Source organism: Triturus cristatus, chromosome 7, assembly GCF_964204655.1.
Source record: "Triturus cristatus chromosome 7, aTriCri1.1, whole genome shotgun sequence".
Taxonomy (NCBI): domain Eukaryota; kingdom Metazoa; phylum Chordata; class Amphibia; order Caudata; family Salamandridae; genus Triturus; species Triturus cristatus.
This window is the reverse complement of record NC_140590.1, coordinates 1,761,223,963-1,761,250,494: the sequence shown is the minus strand read 5'-3', so window position 1 is coordinate 1,761,250,494 and position 26,532 is coordinate 1,761,223,963. Positions and strand designations below refer to the sequence as shown.

Genomic DNA, 26,532 nt, shown 5'->3' with positions numbered 1-26,532 from the left:
TGTGTTTTACAGCTGGCTCCCTCCTGTGCTTCTTTCATTCCCACTCCGTGTTGTTCCCTCTTGCCCATGTGTTTCTCCTCGACCCACGCGGCCAATGTTGCTCTCTCCCCACCCCGGTGAAGTTTTCTTCCTCGTGTGCTTCTCCCCCATCCCCGTTTTGCTCTCTTCTTGTGTGCTGCTTTTCCCTTCTTCTTCAACCGCCTTTATTTTCACTTTAATCCCCACCCTCCCCAGATACACTTTCCTGTTGCCCCCTAATCCATGCAGTTTTTTACTTTTTTTAAACATTTTTTTGGGGGTGGGAGAGCCATGCAGGATAGTGTTGCCAGTCCCTCTAATTTGAAAGAAGAAAGCTTAGTTTTCATATTTTGAATTTACTGATCCCTCACAGACCATAAGTGAAAAACAATGGCACCCATGTTATTTCATAGGGGCGTGCATGCATGATGGTGATGGGACCGGTTTCTTGCCTACCTGATTATCTCCAAGAATCCTCTCAGGTCGCCAGGATCTTTTTATCTGCTAAATAGCGTTGAAGGGAGGAAATATAATTATCAAAACATAACCGCCGGAATTAGATTTCATTTGGAAAGGACCACTGACTCCGAATCTAAAATTTATAGGATTTTATTACAACCAGAAATAACTGAACATACAGACACCTTAATACAAGGTGAAGAAGATAAATGGGCACTAATACAAATGCAAGCCTATGCAGGAATCTCAATCAACTTAAAAGAAAAAGATTCACTGACTCTAGAAGCATCAAGAAAACAATGGTTAAGCCAATGTCTACATGAGGAACCATCAGTCTGAAAGAAAATCGATTAGTCTATCCCTACACTGTCTCTAAGGTGACATCCCTACTTAGCTTTTCCCATCCCAGGCAAGAGGGTCAAAAGGTGTCAGAAGTGAAGACTTCCTAAGAAGTACATTCACTTGATCAGAGCTCGATTTAAGATACTCTTTCTAGCTCCACGTATAAACCTCATCTGCTCAACCCACGGGGCATTGTCCCTAATACAAAACCCCAAAAATGTAGAACACGCCCTTCGGCAAAACCTCTTCAGCCAAGTCTTCTCCCAGTAGTTTTCCACCAAAACTCGTATGGCATCCAACGACGGTTAGCTTGACCTTGGATCCCAGGCACCTTCTCCGCTGAAAGTATCATCCTCACATTCCAACGTACTCCCCTGTTGGCTTCTCATAGCATCCTGACTCCTAAAACAAAGACCTAGTCTCACTAACGAGCTAAATGTCCTTGCACCTGCAACAGAAACATGGGAACAGAGAAAAAAACATTTCACTTCTCTAGGATTTTGCATCTCCCTGCAACCCAAAGCCTTTACCAAGGGAAATCATTTTCGGCCTACAACGTTTAGCTAAGATAAGGAAATAAGCAGGCCTTTCTCTTCAAACGTATATGCGATCAGGCCTTTACACTGTTAAACACGCTACTAAATCACACTCTAAGCATTAGTTCATTATTCTCATATATGTTAATAAGCAACCTACACGTATAACTTTAACATGGTACGTGTTTAACTAATACATTGCATTACATGAAAACGAATCATTATGCTTTTACTGAATACATTCACGATAACTTGCAGCGTTACTTTTCCCGGAAAGCATTATTACACTTCTAATCACCTCTATGTTAAACGATTTTGGCACTACATTTCTATGGCACCTTTTAGTTTACATCGATTAATATGCGGGTGCTGACTAACCGTGAATATGATGCACCCCTACAAATCTCAGAGTGACAAGACGCTCTATCAGTTCCCCCCTTTGATGACAAATGTCATCACACCATCACACAATTTCTTCCGTTGGAGAAATAACCGACCCAAACAATACTTGTTGACATTCTCCCCGTCGGAACCTCTCCATATTCTTGAGATTCTGATATTGACTGTCCTGCAGTCTAGCCATCCACACTTCACTCGCTCTGAGAGCTCTTTGAATCCTGTTTCCTCTGTACCACTCATAGGCTCTGATGAGTCCCCACAAGCAGACAACACAAACCACAACAATAACGAGGGGCTTCAGCATGAATCCAAGGAACCCCTTTCCCAAATTCGCAAACCAACTTGCCACATGACCAAATCCTTTACCATCCTTTTCCCACACACCCTCCTCAGTCAAGTCCTCAATCTCCTGATGAATCATGGTAATGTTGTCTATATATCTCTCCAGATCCTTGCTATTGTCTGGAATATATGTACAACATTCCTGAACTTTCAACAATTTACAGACTCCGCCCTCTTTTGCCAATAATACGTCTAAAGCAAGACGATTCTGCAAAACCATCGTCCATATTGACAACATCTCTCCATCCACCAGTATCAATGACCTTGCTGTATTCATTGACAACTCATCAACCACAGTCGCCAACCTTCTGATCTTCACATCATTTAAAATCACACCCAAACTTGGTATTATTGCTCCAAAAACATCACCAATCACTGCTCCCGCACTCACAGCTCTCCGTACTTTAGAATGATGTCCAGTCTCCAAAAGATCCAAACCTTCCGCATGATAGATTTTTGGAAAGATAATAGCCAAGTAACATGTACCATACCAATTCGCTGGCAACCACATGTAGGCATTCCTTCCACACACGTAATAAACAGTTGGAATCACTTGCACCGGACCTTGCAAAAAGTTCTTAGCAGACTCCTCCATGGTAAAGATATGGTCACAAGTACTTTGTCCCACCGAAACCTTTTCATAGTAGGTCTGTGGCCGTCTCACACACAACTTCCCCTTTTGCACCTGATCTAACGCTATAGGGCCATAACTCCCCTTAGATCTGTGTAACCTCTCCTAGTCAGTCCAATCCACTGGACTCTCCCCTGTGTTTCGTGACTGTGTTAGTTTTCTATATCTATCTTCTACCTGACCTATAAACTTCTTCTGTGTATCTGACAATGAACATGTCAAATTATGTCGGTGAGCATAAGCCGTATCTAATTCCAAAGTCGGTATGAAATACTTCCGAAGTCTGTCTTCTGACTTGTAATAATCGTATTTATTCAAATGCTTATAAGCTGGAACTTCAGGAAGTACTGCATCGTATTTGGAAAAGAAATACTCAAATTGTCTTCTCTCATAAAAGATACTAAGCAACAAACTACAAGAAATTCCATATGTTAGTGGAAGGTGATGGTATCTAATACCCTCATCTACAGAAGATAGTAGCTGCATGCACACATAACAGTCTTTCGCATCCATCGCATCCACATATTCATACAGCAACTTCGCATAAACATTAAACTTAAAGTCACTTCTAGAAAGATCTATGTGAAATCTACGACTCTCTTCAAGTATCAAAGCTCTTTTAGCTCCTATAGTAACCTCTTTCTGGCTAGAGGTGGTGGGTGTAGGTGTCCCCTGTACCTCCCCCTCCTGCTCATGTGAAACGATATATGGGGCCACAACTATCACAACTATAGAGACTATCACCAACCCTAAGAGTGTACCTATTACTAATTTAGCCCTACGGTGAGTATTTCCAGCATCTGCCATCTTTGCAACGTTCTCAAAAGTTCTTAGCTCGGCAGCAACAAGTAAGAGTCTCTTTCTCCTTCAGATATTGCTTATCGACCAATTCAGACAACACCTCAAAGCTGGAAATCCCCTTGTAATTTTCAGTTCCTTATTTACACAGTCCACGAAAAGACTTCCCCAGCCCGCTTCACCAACTTGATGGAAAGTCCATAACTTTATTCTTCTTCCACTTGGGCCTAGGTTATCTTCTTCTTTGGACCTTTATGTACAACAACGTTTTTACCTTCAGTCCAGAACAAGATCGGCTCCCAAAATCTCTAAGACACCTTGCAAAATTTCAAGACAAAGTACCACTAGTTCTTGGTGTGGTGGTACGATGCCAAATGTCGGAAAAACCAGTGTCTCCAAGATCAACTCACGAATCTTACTCAGAAGTGGTGAATTCGGAATATTGAGAGTCAGTATTCCTTCGATTTCCACCCCTGGAACTCGTAACAACATGTCTATTTTCAAGTTCGGAGAATTGCTGATCAGTGTCAAGGACCTCAGCCTCCCCGCGCTCAATACGCCTGGCATCAGTCACAACGTATGTCCACTCTGGTGAGGCGTACCTTTGACACGGCACTCTTGTTCTCCTTGACCTCCTCAGATTAGCTTGAGCTTGTTCTTCGTCACTTTGTTCAGATTCAGACGTTTCAGAAACTGGGGCAAGATCTCTTTCAGGTTCAGCCGCCTCTGACTCACAGGCCAAACTCTTTCTGCTTCTGTGGCACTTCTGCTCTCCCTTCGACTACCCTGTGCACTACTTCCTTCTTCAGGAGAATTTGACTCTACTCCACCCACAGCAACACTTTCTCCGTCTGAGTCAAATTCGGGGCTTCGATTTGTACAACCCCTTTCAGCTCGATCTAGTGCACAACCAACTGCATCAGCAACCCTCACAGCTTGGCTTGTCCTCTCACATGGCCCTGCCACCTCAGCTGGATTTTCGTTCACAAGAGGGGCTGTATCTTCCAAGGGTGCTGGAACTCTGCGGGTATGGGAGGCATGCACCCAGTTTGGCAGTCCCCCACACTTCACTGCCGTGTTTGTGACCAGTATTACTTGGTACGGACCACGCCAACGAACATCCAGGCAGCTCTTCCTCACGTGTTTACGCACAAGCACCGAATCTCCTGGGCACAAGTCGTGGCACAGGTCACTTGCGGCTGGAACAGTTGCTGCTTGCACCTGCTGGGACACAGAACGGACCACGTCAGCCAGTCCCTTACAGTAGTCGAGAATCAAATCATCAGTTTGTAGTAATCCACTCCTTTTAGTAGTGTTGTAGTAGGTTTATTAGAGCAGATAAATACACAGCCACCTTCAGCTTCACAGGCATTACTGGTTATACATAGAATCCTGACATAGCTGAGATTCTGTTACATCACAGCCTACTAAACCATTCTAATCATTTCCACATATCTCCCTCCTTATAATAAAAGAAAACATTTGAAAATATTCACAAATGAAAAAGAATTAAATATTAAAATTACAATAAACATTACAATAAACATCTACACAATAGTTTAACTTACATCTCGTAAATACATCAGAACTATTCCTCGTTCTTTATTTTATAGATGTGATACTTTGCACAGATCCCCAACACTCCACCTCCTACCGTCATCCAATAAAGCCACAGTACCATTCACAGATACCACTTTATGTGGTTGAGAGAATTTGCTTTCTCCTTTTTTCACAAATCCGAACCTTCTTATCACAACCCAGTCACCTTCCTGAAACACTATCTCCTTGACAGCTTTCCTGTGATCAAACTCTAACTTTCCACGAAACTGACATTCTTGTGCTCTTGATTTCATTTCCTCTCTATCCACCCAAACTTGATTTTTCTCTCTCAACCACATTGGAGACTCTTTAGTGCCCGGCTCCCTTCCTTTCAAAGCTATAAAAGGAGAAATGCCTGTCACTGAATGAGGAGTAATCCTATGACCCCACATCATTCTTCTCAACTCATCCCTCCATGACAGACCATTAGCTAGTGAAAGTTGAATACTACCCATCACAATGCGATTCACCCTCTCCACAAGTCCATTAGCTTGTGGATGGAATAAGGCAACTCTATTGTGAGATATCCCAAGACTACTCAAAAAACTACTCATTTCTGAAGATACCAATTGCACACCGTTATCTGTCACCAATGTCTTAGGCACCCCCTCCTCCAAAAATACTTCTTTCAAAAATTTGATCACATTAGTAGTGGTGACTTCACCCATTGATTTGCACGTAAACCATTTGCTATGGTAATCTACCAACACTACCAAATAACGATTACCACTTCCTAATTTCTCAATTGGGCCTAAAACATCCAACGCCAACTTCTCCCATGGTTTTTCCGGTAACTCAACACATTTCAAAGGAGCTTTTCTCACAATTCGCGTTTTATCACTGTTGCTACATGCATAACATTCTTTCACCAACTCCTCCACATCCTTATCCATTTCCGGCCACCAAAAAGACTCTCTTAACCTCCGCTTAGTCAAACTCCTACCCAAATGTCCTTCGTGCACAATTCTCAATAATCTCGTTCTCAATTGAGTCGGCGGAATAATCTTATTCCTTCTCAGTATTTTATCACCTTGTAAGCTAAGTTCATCCTTTACTGATAAATATTTCTTATGTACAGCTGTCACCTCAGAATTATTCCAACAATTGATAATGAATTCCTTCAATTGTTTGTACTCACAATCCGACTCCATTGCCTCTTTCCACTCATCTCTACTAACAGCAAATTCAGCTGCCACATCCAAAACTAAATCATCCAAAACTTCCATGCACGAATCACCTTCCACTGGCATTCTGGAAAGACAATCGGCTATAACATTTTTGTTCCCGCGAACATACTCTACAACAAAATTGTATTCTAAAACAGATAACAACCATCTCGATATTCGAGGAGTCACACTACCTTCCCACCCTCGTCGCCAAATTTGTAGTAATCCACTCCTTTTAGTAGTGTTGTAGTAGGTTTATTAGAGCAGATAAATACACAGCCACCTTCAGCTTCACAGGCATTACTGGTTATACATAGAATCCTGACATAGCTGAGATTCTGTTACATCACAGCCTACTAAACCATTCTAATCATTTCCACATAGTGATGTTAATCAAAGCAGTGGCAGGTATCGCTGGTACTCGCATTGCCCTCCCCATCAAAATCTCGTGCGGTGACAACCCAGTCCTCCTATCGAGAACATTACGGAGGCTCATGAGAACCAAGGGCAGTGCGTCGGGCCATTTCAGGGATGTCGAAGAACACACTTTTACCATTCTTGCTTTTAAAGTCCCATTAATTTGTTCTACAATCCCAGAAGCCTCTGGTCGGTAACTGCAATGCAGTCTCTGATCCACATTCAAGGCAGCACAAAGCAATTTCATGATTTCACTATGAAAGTGTGTCCCTCTATCTGACTCCAAAGAGGTCGGGAAGCCGAACCTCGGGCTAAGCTCTCTCAGCAACAGTTTGGCTACAGTGAATGCGTCACATCTGTGTGTTGGGTAAGCCTCCACCCATCTTGAAAAGACACATACCACTACTAAGATGTACCTCAACCCATTGCACTTCGGCATCTCAATAAAGTCTAACTGCATCCTATTGAAAGGCCCTCCTGACCTACCAATGTAACTTAAAGTCACAGCAGTTCTCTTTCCTGCATTCATCTGCTGACATGTAACACACCTCTGACATACAGCTTCAGCAACTGCGCGAAACTTCGGATTGTACCATGTCTGTCTGAACACTCGTACCATTGCATCTCTACCAAGATGTACTGCACCATGTATTAGTCTTGCCATTGGACTCAACAGACATTCTGGTAACACTGCTCATCCATCGCTCGAAACCCACACATCCACATCTCCCTTCTCACATCCCAATCTTATCCAGCCATCCCTTTCTTGATCAGAAACCTCATCTTGTAGTCGTTTTAGCTCCTCCCATGTATCGGCCATGGCTAACATCATGCTGAGATCGGTTCTTTCTTGGCTTTCTCCAGTATACCCTCCAGTAAATATGCATCCTTGTTCTGCACAAAACCGGGCAACTTGTCAGCATAATTGTACCCCATAGGTACAAAGTCACTTCCCTTAGAGTGGGCTGAACATTTGACAACAGCAATCTCTTTCGGACACTGCAATGCTTCCAACAACTGTCTCACATATTCCCCATTTCTGATGGGTAAACCCCAAGATGTCATGAACCCTCTCTGTGACCATAACTGTCAGAAATCGTGAACAACACCAAACCCGTACTGACTGTCGGTATAAATAGTTATCCGAATCTGGTCAGCAGCGAAACAGGCACGGGTCAAGGCAATGATTTCAGCTATCTGTGCGGAGTGTACTCCCTCTAAACAAGCAGCTTCAACCACCCCTGTAATGGTACATACAGCAAATGCTGCTCTCAATCGACCGACATTGTCTCTTAAACACGAACCGTTCACAAAGAAGGTTTCATCAGACAATATGATGTGGGAGCACACCGCTGACCTCTCAGGCAAGGTTCGCCCCTGGCATTCTGGGAAATGCAGTTTCTTCCAATATTTGAGTGTTTCGCCAAGGTTGGCGCAGATAGTGCTGATCTCTAGACACGTGTTTCTGGTTTATTAACCGTCATCAGTAGAGAATACAGCCAATATTTGGGGTTGCTGAGTAGGCTGCCAATCATTACATCAGGTCCAGTACCACTCACTGGCGCGCAGGTGCTTCATCCACTAGCTCGTCAGCTCAATGACTCACGGGAGTACTTTAAATAGACAATATGATGTGGGAGCACACCGCTGACCTCTCAGGCAAGGTTCGCCCCTGGCATTCTGGGAAATGCAGTTTCTTCCGATGTTTGAGTGTTTTGCCAAGGTTGGCGCACATAGTGCTGATCTCTAGACACGTGTTTCTGGTTTATTAACTGTCATCAGTAGAGAATACAGCCAATATTTGGGGTTGCTGAGTAGGCTGCCAATCATTACATCAGTCACATCAGCTTAACCTGGATTTTCACAGGCTCAACCCCTTTGACTAATCCAATCTCTTCTCCACTGAGATCCCACACATCAATTGACACAGAATCCCTCAAATCAAGTGGGAGTTCCTCCACCGTCAGCGCTGGATACATTTCTATACACACACGCTGATTAGCAACCTTAAAGGTCGCATCATCATCCTTAGTCTGTACTTCCACTCCCTTCGGTGTGCAATAGATGGTGCAATTCAGCTTGCACAAAAGATCCCTCCCTAGCAGGCAAACTGGACTCGAATTGCACACCACAAACTGGTGTCGATCTTTGAAAGTTCCTATTCTCACCGGAATTGGTTCAGTCAGTGGACTAGTCAGTTTCTTATTTGCTACACCAACAACTTGGATCAATTGTCCTGAGAGGGGTAGGTTGGGGACTACTGCTGATCTCACAGTAGACTGGGTAGCACCAGTGTCAACCAAAAAGGTGGTAGGGTGACCATCAATGTCTGCTTCCACAAATGGTCTTCTCTGGTCTACCTCTAAGACTGCTCCAAGTGTGCAGTCCTCCTCCCCTCTCAGGCACCGTCATGCCAACGGATCTGGGCCGAACTCCTCACGCCCCTCAAACATGGGCATCTGCATGTAAGTTCAGACTCCTTGTTGTATGTTCTGAACGCTAGGTGGTTGAGGGACTTGCACTTGCGGGTTATTGGTCCCCCCTTTCACCATCCTAGGTCTAGTCACATTGGGAACGATTTCAGATACAGGTACCTGAACTATCTCTCCTTCCTGTTTGTGAGGAGGAGCCCTCCTTCAGCCCCGTGACAGACCTTCACGACCGTCTGTCTCCCAGTGAGAGGTGCGCGCCCGTCCAGCAGGGGTTAACCCACCCGAACTCCTCTTCCCTACAGGAACGCCCCATGAGAGAAGCAAACCAATGGGAAGACACCTGGGACCATAGAAGGACGGATTCGACAGTCCAGGAGGCGGTTGCGGAAGACGCCTGGAAGGAGGAAGACGGAGAACCGAAGACCGAGAATGACTACTGGGAGGATCAGCGTGCGAAGACAGCGGAACCGGGACCTGGAGAGGACGGTGACGGCGACGATCCCATCCTGGTCGAGGAAGACGACGCGGTGGCGGAACCGGAGTCCTGGTCGGAAGAGTGGTGGACGCCCCCGGAGGATACTTGCATGCCGCCGTAACTCCGGAGAGTTACGGCTTCTGCGGTACGTGGTACAGGGCAGAGGGTCACAAGTGGGGGAGGGAGGGAGCTACGGCCATTTCCGTGGTTTGTTTCATAGGTGGGGAAAAGGGGAGCACCGAGAGACATATGCCTAAGGACTAAAGAGCACTATCCTCTCTAACCCTACGAGTGGAGAAACCGGGGTAACCAGCCATATATCTCTGCATATACTTGTCACCTGAATTAAGGGACGAGGTTGTGACTATACATACGTTTAGTTTGCTAGGTTGTTTCTTTTCTTATCACAGACCTACACATCCCTCACCTCCTTAGCCTGAGCACTGGGTGTGTCCGCCCCTTCTTTTCCCCTGGGTGACGGTAGCGAGTAGAAACCCCTAGACAGAAATACTTACCGCCTGTTGTCTCTTCTCTTCTATGATACCCGGGGAACGTCATCACCAGTCACCGGGAGAAGACCCATCAGCAGACGAACCTCCGGCATCCTTCACGACTCACCCTTCATGAAGCCTACCTATGTTTACCCTTCAAGTATTTCATCTGTGTCTCTAATAAATACGCCATCATAGATCCATGCATAAGACCTCCTCGATTCTTTTTCCGCCCTTCCCTCTCACACTGTTGCATCTGATTCATCGGGTTCAAGGGACACTCGCGTTTCCAATGTCCAATCTGGTGACAAAGATGACACGCAGTGGTCTTTTTCAATGTCACCACATCCATTCCTGTCTTAGGATCAATTGACTTTGGTCTTCCCTGACCTTGGACATTCTGGTTCCCTCCTTGATTATTTCCCTGCTTCCTTCCTAACGCTCCCCGATTAGGCTGTCCCTGGGCTGTTTGCATCTGAACGAGCATCAACTTGTCCTTCAACTTCCTGTGCTTCGCTTCTGTCTCATCACTACAGTACCTAGCATACCGTAAGATCTCATCCCCGGGCTTGTTCTGCCAACAAATCAAATGCTGCTGTATCATGAGACTAACCTCGGGCCTCAACCCCAACACAAACTTTGAAACAAACTGTTCCATGTCTTTTGTATCCAATACCTCCAATCCGCTGTACTGCTTAAAAGCCTGTAAAAGTCTCTCATAAAACTCATGCACCGTCTCCTTTGGCTCCTGCACTGTCCGATCTATCTTGACCCAATCAATGTCCTGAAGGGAAATTTTCGACTTCAACCATGTCATCACCTGTTCGAACTTCTTCATAACTATGGGTGATGGACCATTCGAGACTGGGTCCCTATCAGGCTCTGAGGTTGGCCACTCAACGGCGATTTTACATGCCGACCATAAATCACTCGGAACCACAATATAAAACAATGTATTCAAACTGACCCACAACACGTTCGAGATCTTGACAAACCGATCAACCTGCTTATACGACTCCACAGGCTTTTCCCTTAAATGGGGAAAATTATTCGTAAATGCAGCCAAATCACCCCTATTCCAAGGTACCTGTACATATCCTCCATTCTGTACCTCTCATAAAGGGAAATTCCCTACCTCCGTCATCCCTCCCCCTGGAGGTGGCGTCTCTCCCATCGCTCTTCTAGAACTCTTCTTCTTGGACCACCTCTCTTCCCACTTATCAAGCATGATCCATGCACGCATTGCCACAATCAAATCTTTGATATGGGTCCTCAATCGCATGACCCTCTTTCTTCCAATTCTTGGTCGCTATACTGCAATTTATGACTTCCCTGCAATGATTTCGTTTTGGACAGGTCCACATCATACTTTTTGGCCAACTCTGACAATTTCTCATGTGCAGTTCTTGCCTTGCGAGTCACGTCCTTCGCCACAAAAAGTAACTCATCTTGCTCGTACATGTACGTTCTCTCAAGAGGCAAGTTTCCACTTATTATCTCATCTACTTCTGCTTTCAACCTTACAACATCTAACATTATTCCTTTCAGAGCGCCATTCAATATTTCCCGACAAGCTGCTCCATTTAGTTCATCATATTCGCATTCCCATTCCTGAGACCTACTCTCTTCTGACATACTCATGGGAACAGAACGATTTACTACTGTGCCTCGATCACTTTCTACCGTCCTCTCGCTCTGATTCGGATTTCTCACTGGCAGTGCCCACATCCGTAAATCTGATCTCGACTCGGCCAAAGACCTTGGCCTCTCTGATCTCGCATCCCTCTGTCCCCTAGAGGAGTCTGCTGTAGCTGGCAATGGCGTACTCCATTCTATAGGGTTTGGAGTCTGCTCCATTCCATTTACTGATCCATTTCCCTCGACCACACTCCTCGCTCCTACAGCTGACTGTACTGAACTCCCAACCCTCTCCTGATCATAAACGGAAACAATGGGTCCAATTGTGACCGGTACCTTTAGAGCATCCGGTAACCTCACACCTCTCCCAGCATCTGTGCTGGCTACAGACTGATTTTTAGTACCCTCAGTTCCTGTCGAAATTTTTCCTTCTACTCTCACTTCTGACTGAGTCGGTACTCCACTAGTCCCTTCTGCTTGAGCTGACCTCCCTTCGTAGGGGTCTGGATTATATGGAGGCTGTCTCTCAGACAGCAACCTCTCTAGTAGGCTGTCATCTGTATCACTGTCATCATCGTCCACACTCTTTACCTTCGAGCCATCAGTCTTTACCAGTAATGGATACAACCTGTCTCCCTCTATTGTTTTCACACTCCACCTTTTCTCTTCTGCATCCCATCTTGCATCTTGAAATGCCTCCATCAACTTTTTCACCCTTTCCTGACTTCTATCTCTTTTCCTGTCATGCACTGCTCTAATCCATGCATGCAACGCCTCAAACTGTGTCGGTCTCGGCAAAGGTCGTAAAGCCACCATCACAGATTTCAACTGGTACAACACTTCCAACCTGAAAGAACCATATCGTGGGAAAACCAATTCACCCTCACTCTGAGACATTTTTTGCCAATTTTCAAGCCAAATTATGGTATGCAACCCCACATTTCTTGCCATGTAATGCGCCAGGGTATCCTCGGGAGGGGCTTCTTCTCACCCACGAGTAACTACATGTTTGTCACCTCTACATAACTCTCGGGAAACTTTAAAACATTTCATGATCAACAATTTTCGGTCGCACACAATGTTTTTGTTTACTTCCTGATGTCCAACCCTCCAATAGCAGCGTGACTCACACCAACCGACCTATCGCAGCGCGACACCTCCGGACGTCACTCCCCCTCCGCTCGCAGCAGTTCCCCTCCTTCACAATTCATGTCTCACCCTTACATTCGTCCCATTCATACGCTGAAATAACCGCTTGTCCCAAACAAGTTACTTCTCTGACTGTCCGTCCACAGTCTCTCGAAATTGTCGACCTCGGCTGGCAACTGTCTGTCCGCGAACGACCAGACAATCACCTCTGATAGGTTACAAATACTCAAATTCCACGTACAACAACCCACGACCAGCGTCGGTTCTTCACGCACTCACACATTCGCTCCCCCTAGCTCGGTCCGGGTAATCGATGACGTCTCACGATCCCCTTTCGGTGGTCAACAAAATCTACCTTAGGTGTCTTCAACACCACAATCGCTTAAGCTACTCGTCGAGCCTAAGACTTTCCCGGGCTGCGCGCGCTCACAGTCTGATCTCACAATCACTCAACACTCACTCCAACTCCGCAAGACATCACACAACAAATCAACACCGCAATCTACAAACATCTCACCCTATTTATACTCACTCCACCACGAACTGCTGCTTTCCACCGCACTTCTACTCTCCGTCAATCTCCATCAACCGCCGTCGTCCTCTGCTCGCCATCCGATGAGTCACCATCACTTGACTTCTATGGGCCTCTAGAATCTCTTATCCTGTCTAGATCTCCCCTCACTATCAGAGATAACCATCCTACTCTGCTACCAACAGATGGGACCGGCTTCTTGCCTACCTGATTATCTCCAAGAATCCTCTCAGGTCGCCAGGATCTTTTTATCTGCTAAATAGTGTAGAGGGGAGGAAGGAATATGCTACTTACCAGTGTGCATCTGTTCTTGGCATGTAGAGCTGCAGATCTATACACTGTGCATAGATCGCCATCTGGTGTTGGGCCCGGATGTTTGCAGTTTGTTTTTCCTCTTGGAAAGTCTTTGGAAGTCACGAGGACGGTGACTCCTCCTTTGGTTCGTATTGCGCATGGGCTTTGGCTCCATCCTCAGATTGCTTTTCGCCAGCAGGGAAAGATGGAGCGTAGTGATAACAGTAAAGAAACCCATGTGTGTTGTATCTAAATAAGATAGACTGGAACGGATACAGGTAGCCGGGGAGGCGGGTGGGCGTGTATAGATCTGCAGCTCTACATGCCAAGAACAGATGCACACTGGTAAGTAGCATATTCCGTTCGAGGCATATGAGCTGCAGATTATACACTGTGCATAGACTTTATAGCAGTACCCAACCCTAGCGGCGACCACCGGCATCCGTTGCAGTTGTTTGGAACAGTGTTTTTAGTACAGCCTGGCCCACACTAGCTTGTTGCTTGGTTTGCACATCTACACAGTAATGTTTTGTGAAAGTGTGCGGTGTTGACCATGTTGCTGCTTTGCAGATGTCATCTAATGGTATGTTCCCTAGAAAAGCCATAGAAGCCCCTATCTTCCTTGTAGAGTGGGCCTTAGGGGGAACAGATAGCGTTCGCTTTGCCTTGTGGTAGCAAATCTGTATGCATTTTACAATCCACCTAGCTATCCCTGATTTAGAAATAGGGTTGCCTTTACGTGGTGGAGAGAAAAAGACACATAGCTGTTTGGTTTTTCTGAAAGGTTGTGTTCTTTGGATGTAGTAAAGTAAGGCCCTTTTAACATCCAGTGTGCGTAAAGCCCTTTCCGCAACGGTTTGAGGTTGTGAGAAAAAGACTGGTAATTCTACCGACTGGTTTAGATGGAAGGGAGAAATGACTTTGGGTAGGAATTTTGGGTTGCTGCGGAGTACAACCTTGTTCTGATGCATTTGGAGAAAAGGTTCCTGTATAGTGAGTGCTTGTATTTCACTGACCCTTCTAAGGGAAGTGATGGCCACCAGAAAAGCTGTTTTCCATGTGAGAAATTGTAGCTCACATTTATGCAATGGTTCGAAAGGCGGTCCCATTAGCCTTGTGAGAACTATATTTAAGTTCCAGACAGGTAAGGGTGGTACTCTGGGTGGAATTACTCTTTTGAGGCCTTCCATGAAGGCTTTGGTGGCAGGCACCCTGAAAAGTGATAGGTGCTGTCTGTTTTGTAGGTAAGCAGCAATTGCTGCGAGGTGTAACCGAATGGATGTATATGCTAGGTTACACCTTTGTAGATGGAGCAAGTAACATATAATGTGCTGTATGGATACATCTAGAGGGTTGATTGTGTTGTCATGGCAGTAAACAACAAATCTTTTCCACTTTGCAGCATAGCATGCCCTAGTAGTAGGGCGTCTAGCTTCTCTAATAATGTTCATGCAATCAGGGGGAAGGTTAAGGTATCCGAATTCTAGGACCTCAGGAGCCAGATCGCAAGGTTGAGCTGAGCTGGGTCTGGGTGCCTGATCTCTCCATGGTTCTGGGTTAGGAGGCATGGTGAGAGGTGTAATTTTTGGTGTGGCACTACCGAGAGTTCCAGCAGTGTGGTGTACCACGGTTGTCTGGCCCATGTTGGAGCTACCAGGATGAGCGTGAGGGAGTGCTGTTGTAGCTTTCGCACCACTGGAATTAGTGGGAGAGGTGGAAAAGCGTACGCAAATTTGCCTGACCAGTTCATCCATATCGCATTGCCTTTGGACAATGGGTGTGGGTATCTGGCAGCGAAGCTTGGGCATTTTTTGTTTTCGTGGGTGGCGAAGAGGTCTATCTGAGGATGCCCCCACTTCTGAAAGAATGGGTAAAGAACCTGTGGGTGAGGTTCCCATTCGTGGATCTGTTGCGTTTGTCTGCTGAGCAGATCTGCCATGGTGTTTTGGACTCCTGGGACGTGTTGGGCCAGGAGAAAGATTTTTTGCGGAATTGCCCATCTCCATATGCTCTGTGCTAGTTGAGAGAGCTGTGGAGAGTGTGTGCCCCCCTGTTTTTGAATGTAGTACATGGCAGTCATGTTGTCTGTGCGAATGAGGACTGCCTTGCCTGAAATCTGTGTCTGAAAGGATTTTAGGGCTAGAAAGATTGCCAGTAACTCCAGATGGTTGATGTGGAGTAACTTTTGTTGCGGCGTCCATGTGCCCTGCACTGTGAGATGTAACAGATGAGCTCCCCAGCCGGAGAGCGATGCGTCCGTTTTTAGGATTATTTGTGGATTTGGGTCCAGGAACGGTCGCCCTTTGGAAAGGTTTGTGGTGTTCCACCACTGCAGAGAGCGATGGGTGCGACCGTCCACCAACACCAGATCTGTCAGTTGCCCCTGGGCCTGGTTCCACTGGCGTGCTAAGCACTCCTGGAGTGCACGCATCTGGAGTCTTGCGTGAGGCACTATGAAAATGCAAGAGGCCATCATCCCTATCAGTTGCATAAACACTCTTGCTGGGAGAGAGTGTTGAAGTATGAATTTTTGGCGCAGAGCCTGGATGCTTGCGATCCTGGCAGGACTGGGATAGGCTATGGCTTTTGAGGTGTCTATGGTAGCACCGAGGTATTGCTTTGTGTGTGATGGTATCAGGTGAGACTTTTGGTGGTTCACCGTGAAACCTAGCTGGTGAAGTAGTTGGATTGTAGCAGCGGTGTGGTGCACACATTAGTTGTAGGACAAGGCTTTTATTAGCCAGTCGTCCAAATAGTGGAAGACGTGAATGTGCTGTCTTCTGAGGTGTGCCGCCACTACTGCTAGGCACTTGGGGGCATATTAACAAGCCAGGCGATAAAATTATCGCCGCTTTAGTGGCAGAAAACTGCCGCTAAAACGGCGATAATGGGCTTGATAATATGCTCTATGGAATTCCAATTGAAGCCCATGTTAAATGTGAAGGGCGTCTAACATGGGCTTCAATTGGAATTCCATAGAGCATATTATCAAGCCCATTATCGCCGTTTTAGCGGCAGTTTTCTGCCACTAAAGCGGCGATAATTTTATCGCCTGGCTTGTTAATATGCCCCCTAGTGAACACCCTTGGTGCTGTTGTGACTCCGAACGGGAGCACTTTGAACTGGTAGTGTTGCCCGTCCACTACAAATCTGAGGTACTTTCTGTGAGCATGGTGTACTGGAATGTGAAAGTATGCGTCTTTCAAGTCCAATGTGGTGAGAAAATCGTTCTGGGAGAGGAGTGGAAGAACCTGTTGAAGGGTTACCATGTGAAAATGGTCTGAATGTATGTAAGTGTTTAGAGGCCTGAGACCTAGAATAGGTCATAGAGTCTCGTTTCTTTTTGGTATCAGAAAGTATAGGGAGTAGACCCCTAAATTTTGCTGATTGATGGGGACTTGCTCTATGGCTTGTTTTTGCAGGAGGGAGATAACCTCCTGTTTTAGTAACGTGAGATGATCTTGTGACATTGGGCGTTGCCTGGGTGGAATGTTTGGGGGGTAGATGTTAATTCTAGGCAGTACCCTGAATGAATAATTTGGGTCACCCATCTGTCTGAGGTGATGGTCTCCCAGATGTGAAGGAAATTTTGTAGTCTACCCCCGACCGGAGTGGGATGGTCTGGAGGGAGCGGGGGAAAGTCATTGGGTAGGCGGTGTGGCAGAGCGGGCGGTATTTGTTTTGCCTGCCTTTATTATTATTGCCTCTGTAGCCGCCTCTTTGATAACCCCTTGTGAAGGTGGACTCAGGAGGGGATTTGTAGGACGTGGATGCGCTATCTGAGGAGTAGCCTCTGCCCGTGCCCCGAAAGGAAGAGCGGCGAAAGGAGCGCCTAGGAGTGTGTGACTGTAGGGCTCCCATGGATTTCGCCGTATCAGTGTCTTTCTTCATCTTCTCGAGGGCTTCATCAACTTTTGGACCAAATAAATGTTGTTGATCAAATGGGTGGTTCAATATGGATGCTTGCACCTCAGGTGTAAAGCCTGAAACTCTAAGCCAGGCGTGGTGACGAAGGAGGACACTGGTGTTTATGGCCCTGGAGGCTGTATCTGCCGCATCTAGGGCACAGCGTATAGGTATTAGTTATAGTTTTTCCCTCTTGGATCAATTCATTAGCCCTATTCCTGTGTTTTTCAGGGAGATGGTGCATGATGGTTTCTAGCTCATCATAATGCGCTCTGTCATATCTGGCCAATATCGCTTGAGTGTTGGCGATACGCCATATATTAGCGGCTTGTGACGCAGTGCGCTTCCCTGACGCGTCTAGGAGCTTGGACTCTTTGTCAGGTGGTGGTGCTTCGCCTGACGCCTGAGAATTTGATCTCTTCCTAGCTGTAGATACCACTAAGGAATCCAGTGGTGCAGGGCCTTTAATGTATGCAGGGTCTGTGGGGGCGGCTTTATATTTTTTCTCTATACGTGGGTTTAGGACCCTAGCCCTGACTGGGTCTTTAAAAACCTCTGGTGCATGTTTGATTACTCCTTTTAGCATAGGTAGTATAGCAGTAGACCTATGTGCAGTATCAAAGGTGTCTAGGAGAAAATCTTCCTCCACAGGGTCAGTATGTAGCACTTCCCCGTGGTAATGTGCCGCCCTCTGTAGTAGGTGGTGAAAACCTAACGAGTCTTCTGGTGGGGATGGCCTGGATGGATAAAGGTCATCCCATGGGTCTGGGGATCCAGTAGGGGTGGGGTCTTGTGGCACATCTGCTGGATCGTAGTAAGGGTCCCCTTGATCATCATGGTCTGGAGACAGGGTCGGAGAGCGATGAGGCAGGGGTGGAGAAGGTGGAAGTGGGGAGGGTGGAGGGGGTGGAGGAGGTCGGGAAGGCACTCTGAAAGGGGAGGTAGCAGTGTCCTTCCTCTTTGGAGGTGGAGGTGGAGCTGGTTTGTCCAAATGTCTCTTTTTTGAAGACAGTGTCAAATGTCCTGTTTTTGGATCCTTGGTAAGTGTCTTTTGCAAAGGATCCGGTGTGAATAGTTCTTGCGACACTGGTTGTTCGGTCGGCGCCGAGGTTTTCGGGGCCGACGGCTTTTTAGGCTTGTCTGTGCCGTGCTTTTTTGGGACCTCCGATTTTTTGTTCGGTGTCGAGAGAGGCTTCGGCACGGGAGTGTCGGCGCCGAGGGCCTTATGATGTTTGGTCGGCACCGAGAGGGCGGGTTTCGACACCGAGGGCTTTGGTGTTGAGCTCGGTGTGGAGGTGGAGGCCGATTTTTTCTTCGGTGCCGAAGGGTGTTTTTCGGCACCGCTGGTAGGCTGACTCGAGCCCGAGCTGCTGGAAGGCTTAATAGGCTTCTTTACCGGGCCCGAAGGTGGGGTGTTAGAAGCAGTGTCCTTGGTCTTGCCTAGGCTCGAAGGCGAAGGCGTGACGAAGCCTTTTTGGGTATCGGCGTGGGTGTGGGAGGGGGTATAGTACTCACGACCCTCTGCGCCGGGGTGATGTCCTCCACATCTGAGTCGTCGGCCTTGGAAGCACTGACGAGGTCGTCGTCATCTTCTTCGATGTGCTGCTGTCCCGGAGCTTCGACGTCGTCCCCGAAGATGTCGACTGGAGCGGAGGTCGAGGAGTGTGCCATGTTGCGTCTGGCCCTTCGATCTTGAATAGTCTTTTTCGATCTAAAAGACTTGCAGGCGGGACAGTCTCGAGCCTCGTGTTCAGGGGAGAGGCAGAGGTTGCACACCTCATGAAGATCGGTGTGGGGGAATTTGGACCCACATTGAGGGCACTTCTTGAAGGGAGTTCTTTCCATCAGCCGAGACCGGAGCCGGGATAGGCCCGAAGGCCGCCGTCGACGACCGAAATCGAAGAAGTGTCGAAGAGAAGGTGATTAAGATGATTTATTATCTGAAGAATCTCGATGAGCGAGGATTTGCGTCGATCGTTGAACTGGAAAAGTTCGGAACCGGAGCGCGAAGTATTACATCCGTGCCCGATGGCGGAAAAAAACAATCTGAGGATGGAGCCGAAGCCCATGCGCAATACGAACGAAAGGAGGAGTCACCGACCTCGTGACTTCCAAAGACTTTCCAAGAGGAAAAACAAACTGCAAACATCCGGGCCCAACACCAGATGGCGATTTATGCACAGTGTATAACCTGCAGCTCATATGCCTCGAACATATAATTATCAAAACATAACCACCGAAATTAGATTTCATTTGGAAAGGACCACTGACTCCGAATCTAAAATGTATAGGATTTTATTACAACCAGAAATAACTGAACATACAGACACCTTAATACAAGGTGAAGAAGATAAATGGGCACTAATACAAATGCAAGCCTATGCAGGAATCTCAATCAACTTAAAAGAAAAAGATTCACTGACTCTAGAAGCATCAAGAAAACAATGGTTAAGCCAATGTCTACATGAGGAACCATCAGTCTGAAAGAAAATCGACTAGTCTATCCCTACACAACTCTAAGGTGACATCCCTACTTAGCTTTTCCCATCCCAGGCAAAAGGGTCAAAAGGTGTCAGAAGTGAAGACTGCCTAAGAAGTACATTCACTTGATCAGAGCTCGATTTAAGATGCTCTTTCTAGCTCCCCGTCTAAACCTCAACTGCTCAACCCTCGTGGCACTGTCCCTAATACAAAACCCCAAAAACATAGAACACGCCCTTCGGCACACCTCTGCAGCCAAGTCTTCTCCCAGTAGTTTTCCACCAAAACTTGTATGGCATCCAACGACGGTTAGCTTGACCTTGGATCCCAGGCACCTTCTCCGCTGAAAGTATCATCCTCACATTCCAACGTACTCCCCTGTTGGCTTCTCATAGCATCCTGACTCCTAAAACAAAAACCTAGTCTCACTAACGAGCTAAATGTCCTTGCACCTGCAACAGAAACATGGGAATGGAGAAAAAAAACATTTCACTTCTCTAGGATTTTGTATCTCCCTGCAACCCAAAGCCTTTACCAAGGGAAATCATTTTCGGCCTACAACATTTAGCTAAGATAAGGAAATAAGCAGGCCTTTCTCTTCAAACGTATATGCGATCAGGCCTTTACAATGTTAAACACGCTACTAAATCACACTCTAAGCATTAGTTCATTATTCTCATATCTGTAAATAAGCAACCTACACGTATAACTTTAACATGGTACGCGTTTAACTAACACATTGCATTACATGAAAACGAATCATTATGCATTTACTGAATACATTCACGATAACTTGCAGCGTTACTTTTCCCGGAAAGCATTATTACACTTCTAATCACCTCTATGTTAAACAATTTTGGCACTACATTTCTATGGCACCTTTTAGTTTACATCGATTAATATGCGGGTGCTGACTAACAGTGAATAAGATGCACCCCTACAAATCTCAGAGTAACAAGACGCTTTATCGATGGCACATGCAATCTTATGCACCACCACTCATGCAGGTGCTTACAAAGTGAGGCAGCCACGTCATTGCTCCTTTTTTCATGCAGCGTTGCCAAAAAATGTTTTTTGCCAATGCCCTACAGCACCACCAATAGGCATTGTCAAAGCCACTAGGTCCCAAAGGCAATGCCTACTAGCTTTGCTTATGTTTGTTGAATGGATGTTTTTAGGTTGTCACGCCACTTGTGGTGCCACCATTTCCACGGTCTTTGGAATTTTGGGTTACCAATCTGAACCCGACAGCAGTGAAATCCCTAACAGTGGTTAATCTTGGTAGGATGAGGTGAGTATCGAATAAGTGTGAATGGAAGCTTTTTGTATGTCTATAATTTGGCACATTTTGAACCACTAATGGGAAGCGACATTACAGATCCCACAAGGAATCCAGTTGGAAATGAACCAATGAAATCAAGCGATTGCAGGCTGAAGGAGCGCAGAATGGGATTTACGATTCCAATCTCTCACATTAAAAAACTGGGGAAAGGAGTGCCTTTGTGAAATTGGAGCTTTTCAATGAATTGGGCACCAACCAATCATCTGCAGTTACTTTATGTGGCAACTTAGAGCTCTAATTCACAAATAAATCCATAAACTCACATCCAGTTTTACTAGCTAGTATATGATTAATTGGAGTTCATAAAACCATCCAGTGTTACACATGTACATTTGCACCATTTGCAGCTTTTCAGGCATAATAGGGGACAGTGTGGCGGATTCCTAATTTTTTGTTGATGACATTCAACCAGCGTAGAATTGTATGCGTAATGCAGTTGCTCATTTTGCAAAGTCAGCACCTGGGTTCAATGGCACACTTTTGTTTCATTAACCTATGGGAAAACTGCTCTCTACCTCTTCTCCCATAGCCTCACTAAGCTTAGGGGGTTCGATTTCCCTTCCCATCAAGGAAACAATTTACATCTGCCCATGAGAGAAGTACATTTTTAACTATTTTTAAGGTCAGAAGGATTCAGACTGGAGTTTGTGATTGGCCACAATGTCATCATTTTGTGGGTGTTGCCAACATTTTAATGCTAATTATAACAATATTTGCTCACTCCCCACCAATGGCATAGAATTTACTTACAAATAACACTACGTAATTGCGTGGTAACATTGTACATGAGTAACATTCCTACTGGCACGACTCATAGGGAGGCACCCAGACTTTTTGACCGCACTGTTACCTTGGCTTCTACCCGCTCTAAGGGAGGGGCTTATCTCTGTGCGTGTTGGGGGACATCTGCCCAGGCACTTTGCCTGAACTCTGCTAAGTTGTTGCATCCTGGGACTCATTGCTGATCGCTCCATCTAAGGCAACTTATCTTCCCAACGTGATTCAGTGGTTCGACCAGCCGTTTAAAAAACATAAACAAATGACTATTGAATCGAGCCCAAGTAGGTTCAAAGAAAGCAAAAAAGGACTCTTGGCATTTTTGTCTGTGCAGTGTAAGAAATGCAGGTCTTCTTACCTGTTATGCCCTGGGAGCGGCCGTCTTGGAATGGTCATGCTGCAACAAGTCACAGTGCACTGTTTTTCCATAGTTGTTTCTGTGTGTCATTGAAGATCGCTCCTTGCTGGATTTTATCTCTCCAGCTCTCATCTGAGGTACGACCAGCTAACTTAAAATACACAATTGACTATGGATTGAGCCCTTGAAGGTTTCTTCAGAAAATAAAAATTGACTTGTTTGTCCTTGCATTGAAACATAAGCTGTTCTCCTTACCTGTTATGCCCTGGGAGCGACCATCTTGGAATGGTGTAGCAACTTTGAGGGCTTTGTATCTTAAGGTGGGATATTTCACTACCCTCTGGTGTCATCTCAACAATAAGTTTTGTGAGTCTCATATGAAGATAAATATTTCTCTACCCTCTAGTGTCCTCTCAACAACGAGCAAGTGTATCTTTGTACGTTGCTCTGAATGCTTGGAATCTGTCTCTCAACAACTAGCAAGTGTATCTTTGCACATTGCTGTAAATGCTTGGAACCTAAAGATGACATATTACTCACCTAAAGTTGGAATATTAATCCACTCTTATGTTGGGCATATCAACATCGAGCCGTGATCTTTCCACACCACTTGTAGTCTGTTTGCTATTCTCACCATGGCACAACCTACAACTAGCTCCTCCGACTTCCTAACACAGGTAGGTCTTAATGGTTTTCAGATTGCCTACCCCCAAACTTTCAAAGAAAGCAGCAAAGACCTTTAAACACAATCTGCTCAAACCATGTCCTGAAACTCTCATCTTTGATACCTATTTCTGCACGTCAAAGTGTGTTGTGGTTACAGACCTAATTTTCCACACTACTAGAAGAGCTCAGTGGAGAAGAGCTTTAACATCAATGCTTCGATCCAAACCTCTGAGCAATCCCCCCACACGGTTTGCGAATAAACCTATTACCCTCACCAGTCCTTAATGCTGATCTTGCCATATCCCTCTACAATAATGGTAACATCCTTATTCAAGCTTCTGACCTGAACCTTGAACGCTCTGACAGAATCTTTATGAGGGTTACCAATACATTTAATGATATAACTTCTTCTAGTCTACATAATCAAAGTTTCCCCTCAGCAGCAGAACCTTTTGCTCCCTCCTCCTCTGCATTCACCCACTCCGCTTCCCCCTCTCTCCCTCTGAGCCGGTCTGACATATCCCCCAACACAGATGATGAGTGCAATACCTACAAACCTAACCTTGATAATCTAACTCAAGTCTCCCAGAATACCAAATCGAGTGCTTTTCCTACCCTTCACCCAGTTTCATTTCCCAATAATTCACCTGCAAATCCTCAACTTCCTATCTCCTCTCATAGTACTTACCCCATTTCACAGGATAAAGCCACTTTGCCCACCATCAATCCTCCTCAAGGTTTGTCTCTTCAATTAATTACACCGAGACCTGACGTCCTCTATGCTAACCCTCCCCCATTGGTGGATAATATGACTGAACTCAAGCTGGATCCCGTCCCCTCCTGCAACTTGTCCCTTCGCACCTGTGAGGGAAATATTTTGCCATCTGACTCCCCTATCCCTAAGGGGTCCCATCCATTATCTAATCCTAGTCCGGCCGCTGGTAGTGATAGCCTCCCCTGCATTGAGGATAAGCTTGCCGACCTCAAGCAGGATCTCCTAATTGTTAAAGATAGCCTGCAGACCCTCTTACATTTCTCCTTGGAGATGGAGAAGTTCTGGAAACTCTATCCTTCCTTTGTGACCGATCAACCTAGCCTCCCAGCAAGTGTTAAACACTGCAGGGGGAAATTTCTTCTCTCAATAGCCCGCTCAGCCTACTCTGGAGAACTTGGCTTCTTCCAAATCACCACTCCAGGCCCCATGGGTCTATGCCCCAGGTGTCTGATGATGACACTCTCTCACTTTTTCTATCGTACAGAAGCTCTTGTTGTGTCTCCTCTCACTTACCAACCAACATCCAAAGAAACAAAAAAGAACCTGAGATGTGTGAAGAAGAATAATCTACTACGGCTCACCACTTTTCACCTAGAAGCGGTAACAACCAACTCGCACATCAAATCGATGCGTCTCAACTGTAGGTCAGCAATGAAGCATGCAGCGGATATCTCTGACCTCATCATCTCACAAGAATTGGACCTCCTGGTCCCTCAAACCTGGCCTAATGACTCCTCCTCCCCAATTCTTCACATCTTAATCCCTCCTGAATATGACATTATCAGACTCAATAGACCTGTTAAAATTGGGGGTGGCATTGCTTGCATCTATCGCTCCATACTCACGCTGAAACAGGCTCAATCTGCTATGATGTCCTCCTATGTACACCTAGACACCAAAATCTGGAACAATGGCAAGATTGTCTGCATGCTCCACACAATATATCATCCCCCAGGTGATAATCTGCTGTTCATCAAGCAAATCATGGAGTTCATTACCTCATGCTCTGACCAACACCCCAGCCATGTCTTCCTCTGGAGTTTCAACCTTCACTGGACCGACACAAATGATCCCTTATTGTGCTCCTTCAAGACTTCCTCTCCGATCTCTTATTCACATAGGCCTGCAAAGGACCCACCCACAACAAGGGCTCCATCCTTTATCTTATCATTGCTAAAGACAACAACATACAACTTGATTACATTACGCCCTGTGACTGGTCAGATCATCACAAATATCCTTTCACATCCTGGAAAAGGTTCTGGTCAGACAAGTTCAGCTGCTCAAAACCAAACAGCTGGTTCATAATCTGAGAGACATCAACATCAATGATCTAACATCCATTAGCAAGAATCTTCTTCCACCATCCCCTAACATGACCAATCTGGATGACCTTCCGGATCATTACATCCACACCATGACAAATATTTTTGACACAATTGCTCCAAAGCAACTTAGAAGGATTCCGACCAAACAATTCAAACCCTGGTTTAATGGCTCCCTAAATGAGGAACGTCACAAACTAAGGCTTTTGTAGAGATTATGGAGAAACTCACCATCGTTTACAAGCCTCAAACATTTAAGGACGACGAGAAGCACATAAAACAAACATATCCGTAGTGCTAAAACAGATCACTTCAGGGCACAGCTTGACAGCGCTAAAAAACAGACCCAAGAAACTATTTCAAATCATCAAACAACAAGCTAACTGCTCTACCAATCAAATCTCGGCATCCATGATCTCTTGCCCCATTGCGGAGGACTTCTCAGCACACTTCTCTGAAAGGGCAAAAAGAAATTGAACTTGAACTACAACACGTCGCACCAAATTTGCTCTTTCTGAACTCCCTCGCACCCTCAGCAGGGCTAACGGTAACGAGAGCACCTACTTCCTACCCGACAGTTTACACTCCTAAAAACAATGCATCTTGGAATTCCTTTCTACTTCCAGATGATGCGGAGCTGCTCCAATCTATGGGTTCTTTAAAACTGTGCAATCACTTCAGAGATCCTCTACTCGCAAAGTTTTTTTTAAAAATTCAAATCGGCCATTCTTCCACTTTGGCCCCTGATTATTCATGGATTGCGGGAAAAAATGTATTGTGGGTGCAGAAAATGTCTTGTGGGAGACTTTTCCTCCCCAAATTAGTCCATTGCTGGTGTCTCGCTTCACTTTTAAACATGAGATGTGCCCTTGCCTGCAATTTTTATTTAAGATACCACAACATTTTGTCATGTGATATTTCATATAATGTCATATACTTGCCACATTTCGCAAAACAACTTTTTGCAATTTTGTTCAGCCTTAGCATATATCTGTACCTGTTGATAGTGCCTAAGTATGTAGAGTACATTCTTTTTGAAGGGATGAAAAGCAATGAATGCTTAAAGGGAATGTTTGACTTCACTCACAGGCTTGGCTAATGTTTTGCATATCAGGCCCAATTCTTTAAAGGAAATCAGAAATTAGTTCCATGTGTTTATGCCTTTGTTTGGAGTAAATTATTTA

General features: G+C 45.6%; 1 long non-coding RNA gene across 2 annotated transcripts in view; it reads right to left on the bottom strand.

The window, feature by feature from the left end:
• Nucleotides 1-611: 611 nt before the first annotated feature.
• LOC146813016 (uncharacterized) overlaps nt 612-26,532 on the bottom strand; it is a 252,808-nt gene continuing 226,887 nt past the window's right edge. For both annotated transcript variants that reach the window (XR_014966943.1, XR_014966944.1), the window contains exon 3: nt 612-4,749. This is a non-coding gene — a long non-coding RNA (uncharacterized LOC146813016). The remainder of the gene's footprint in view (nt 4,750-26,532) is intronic.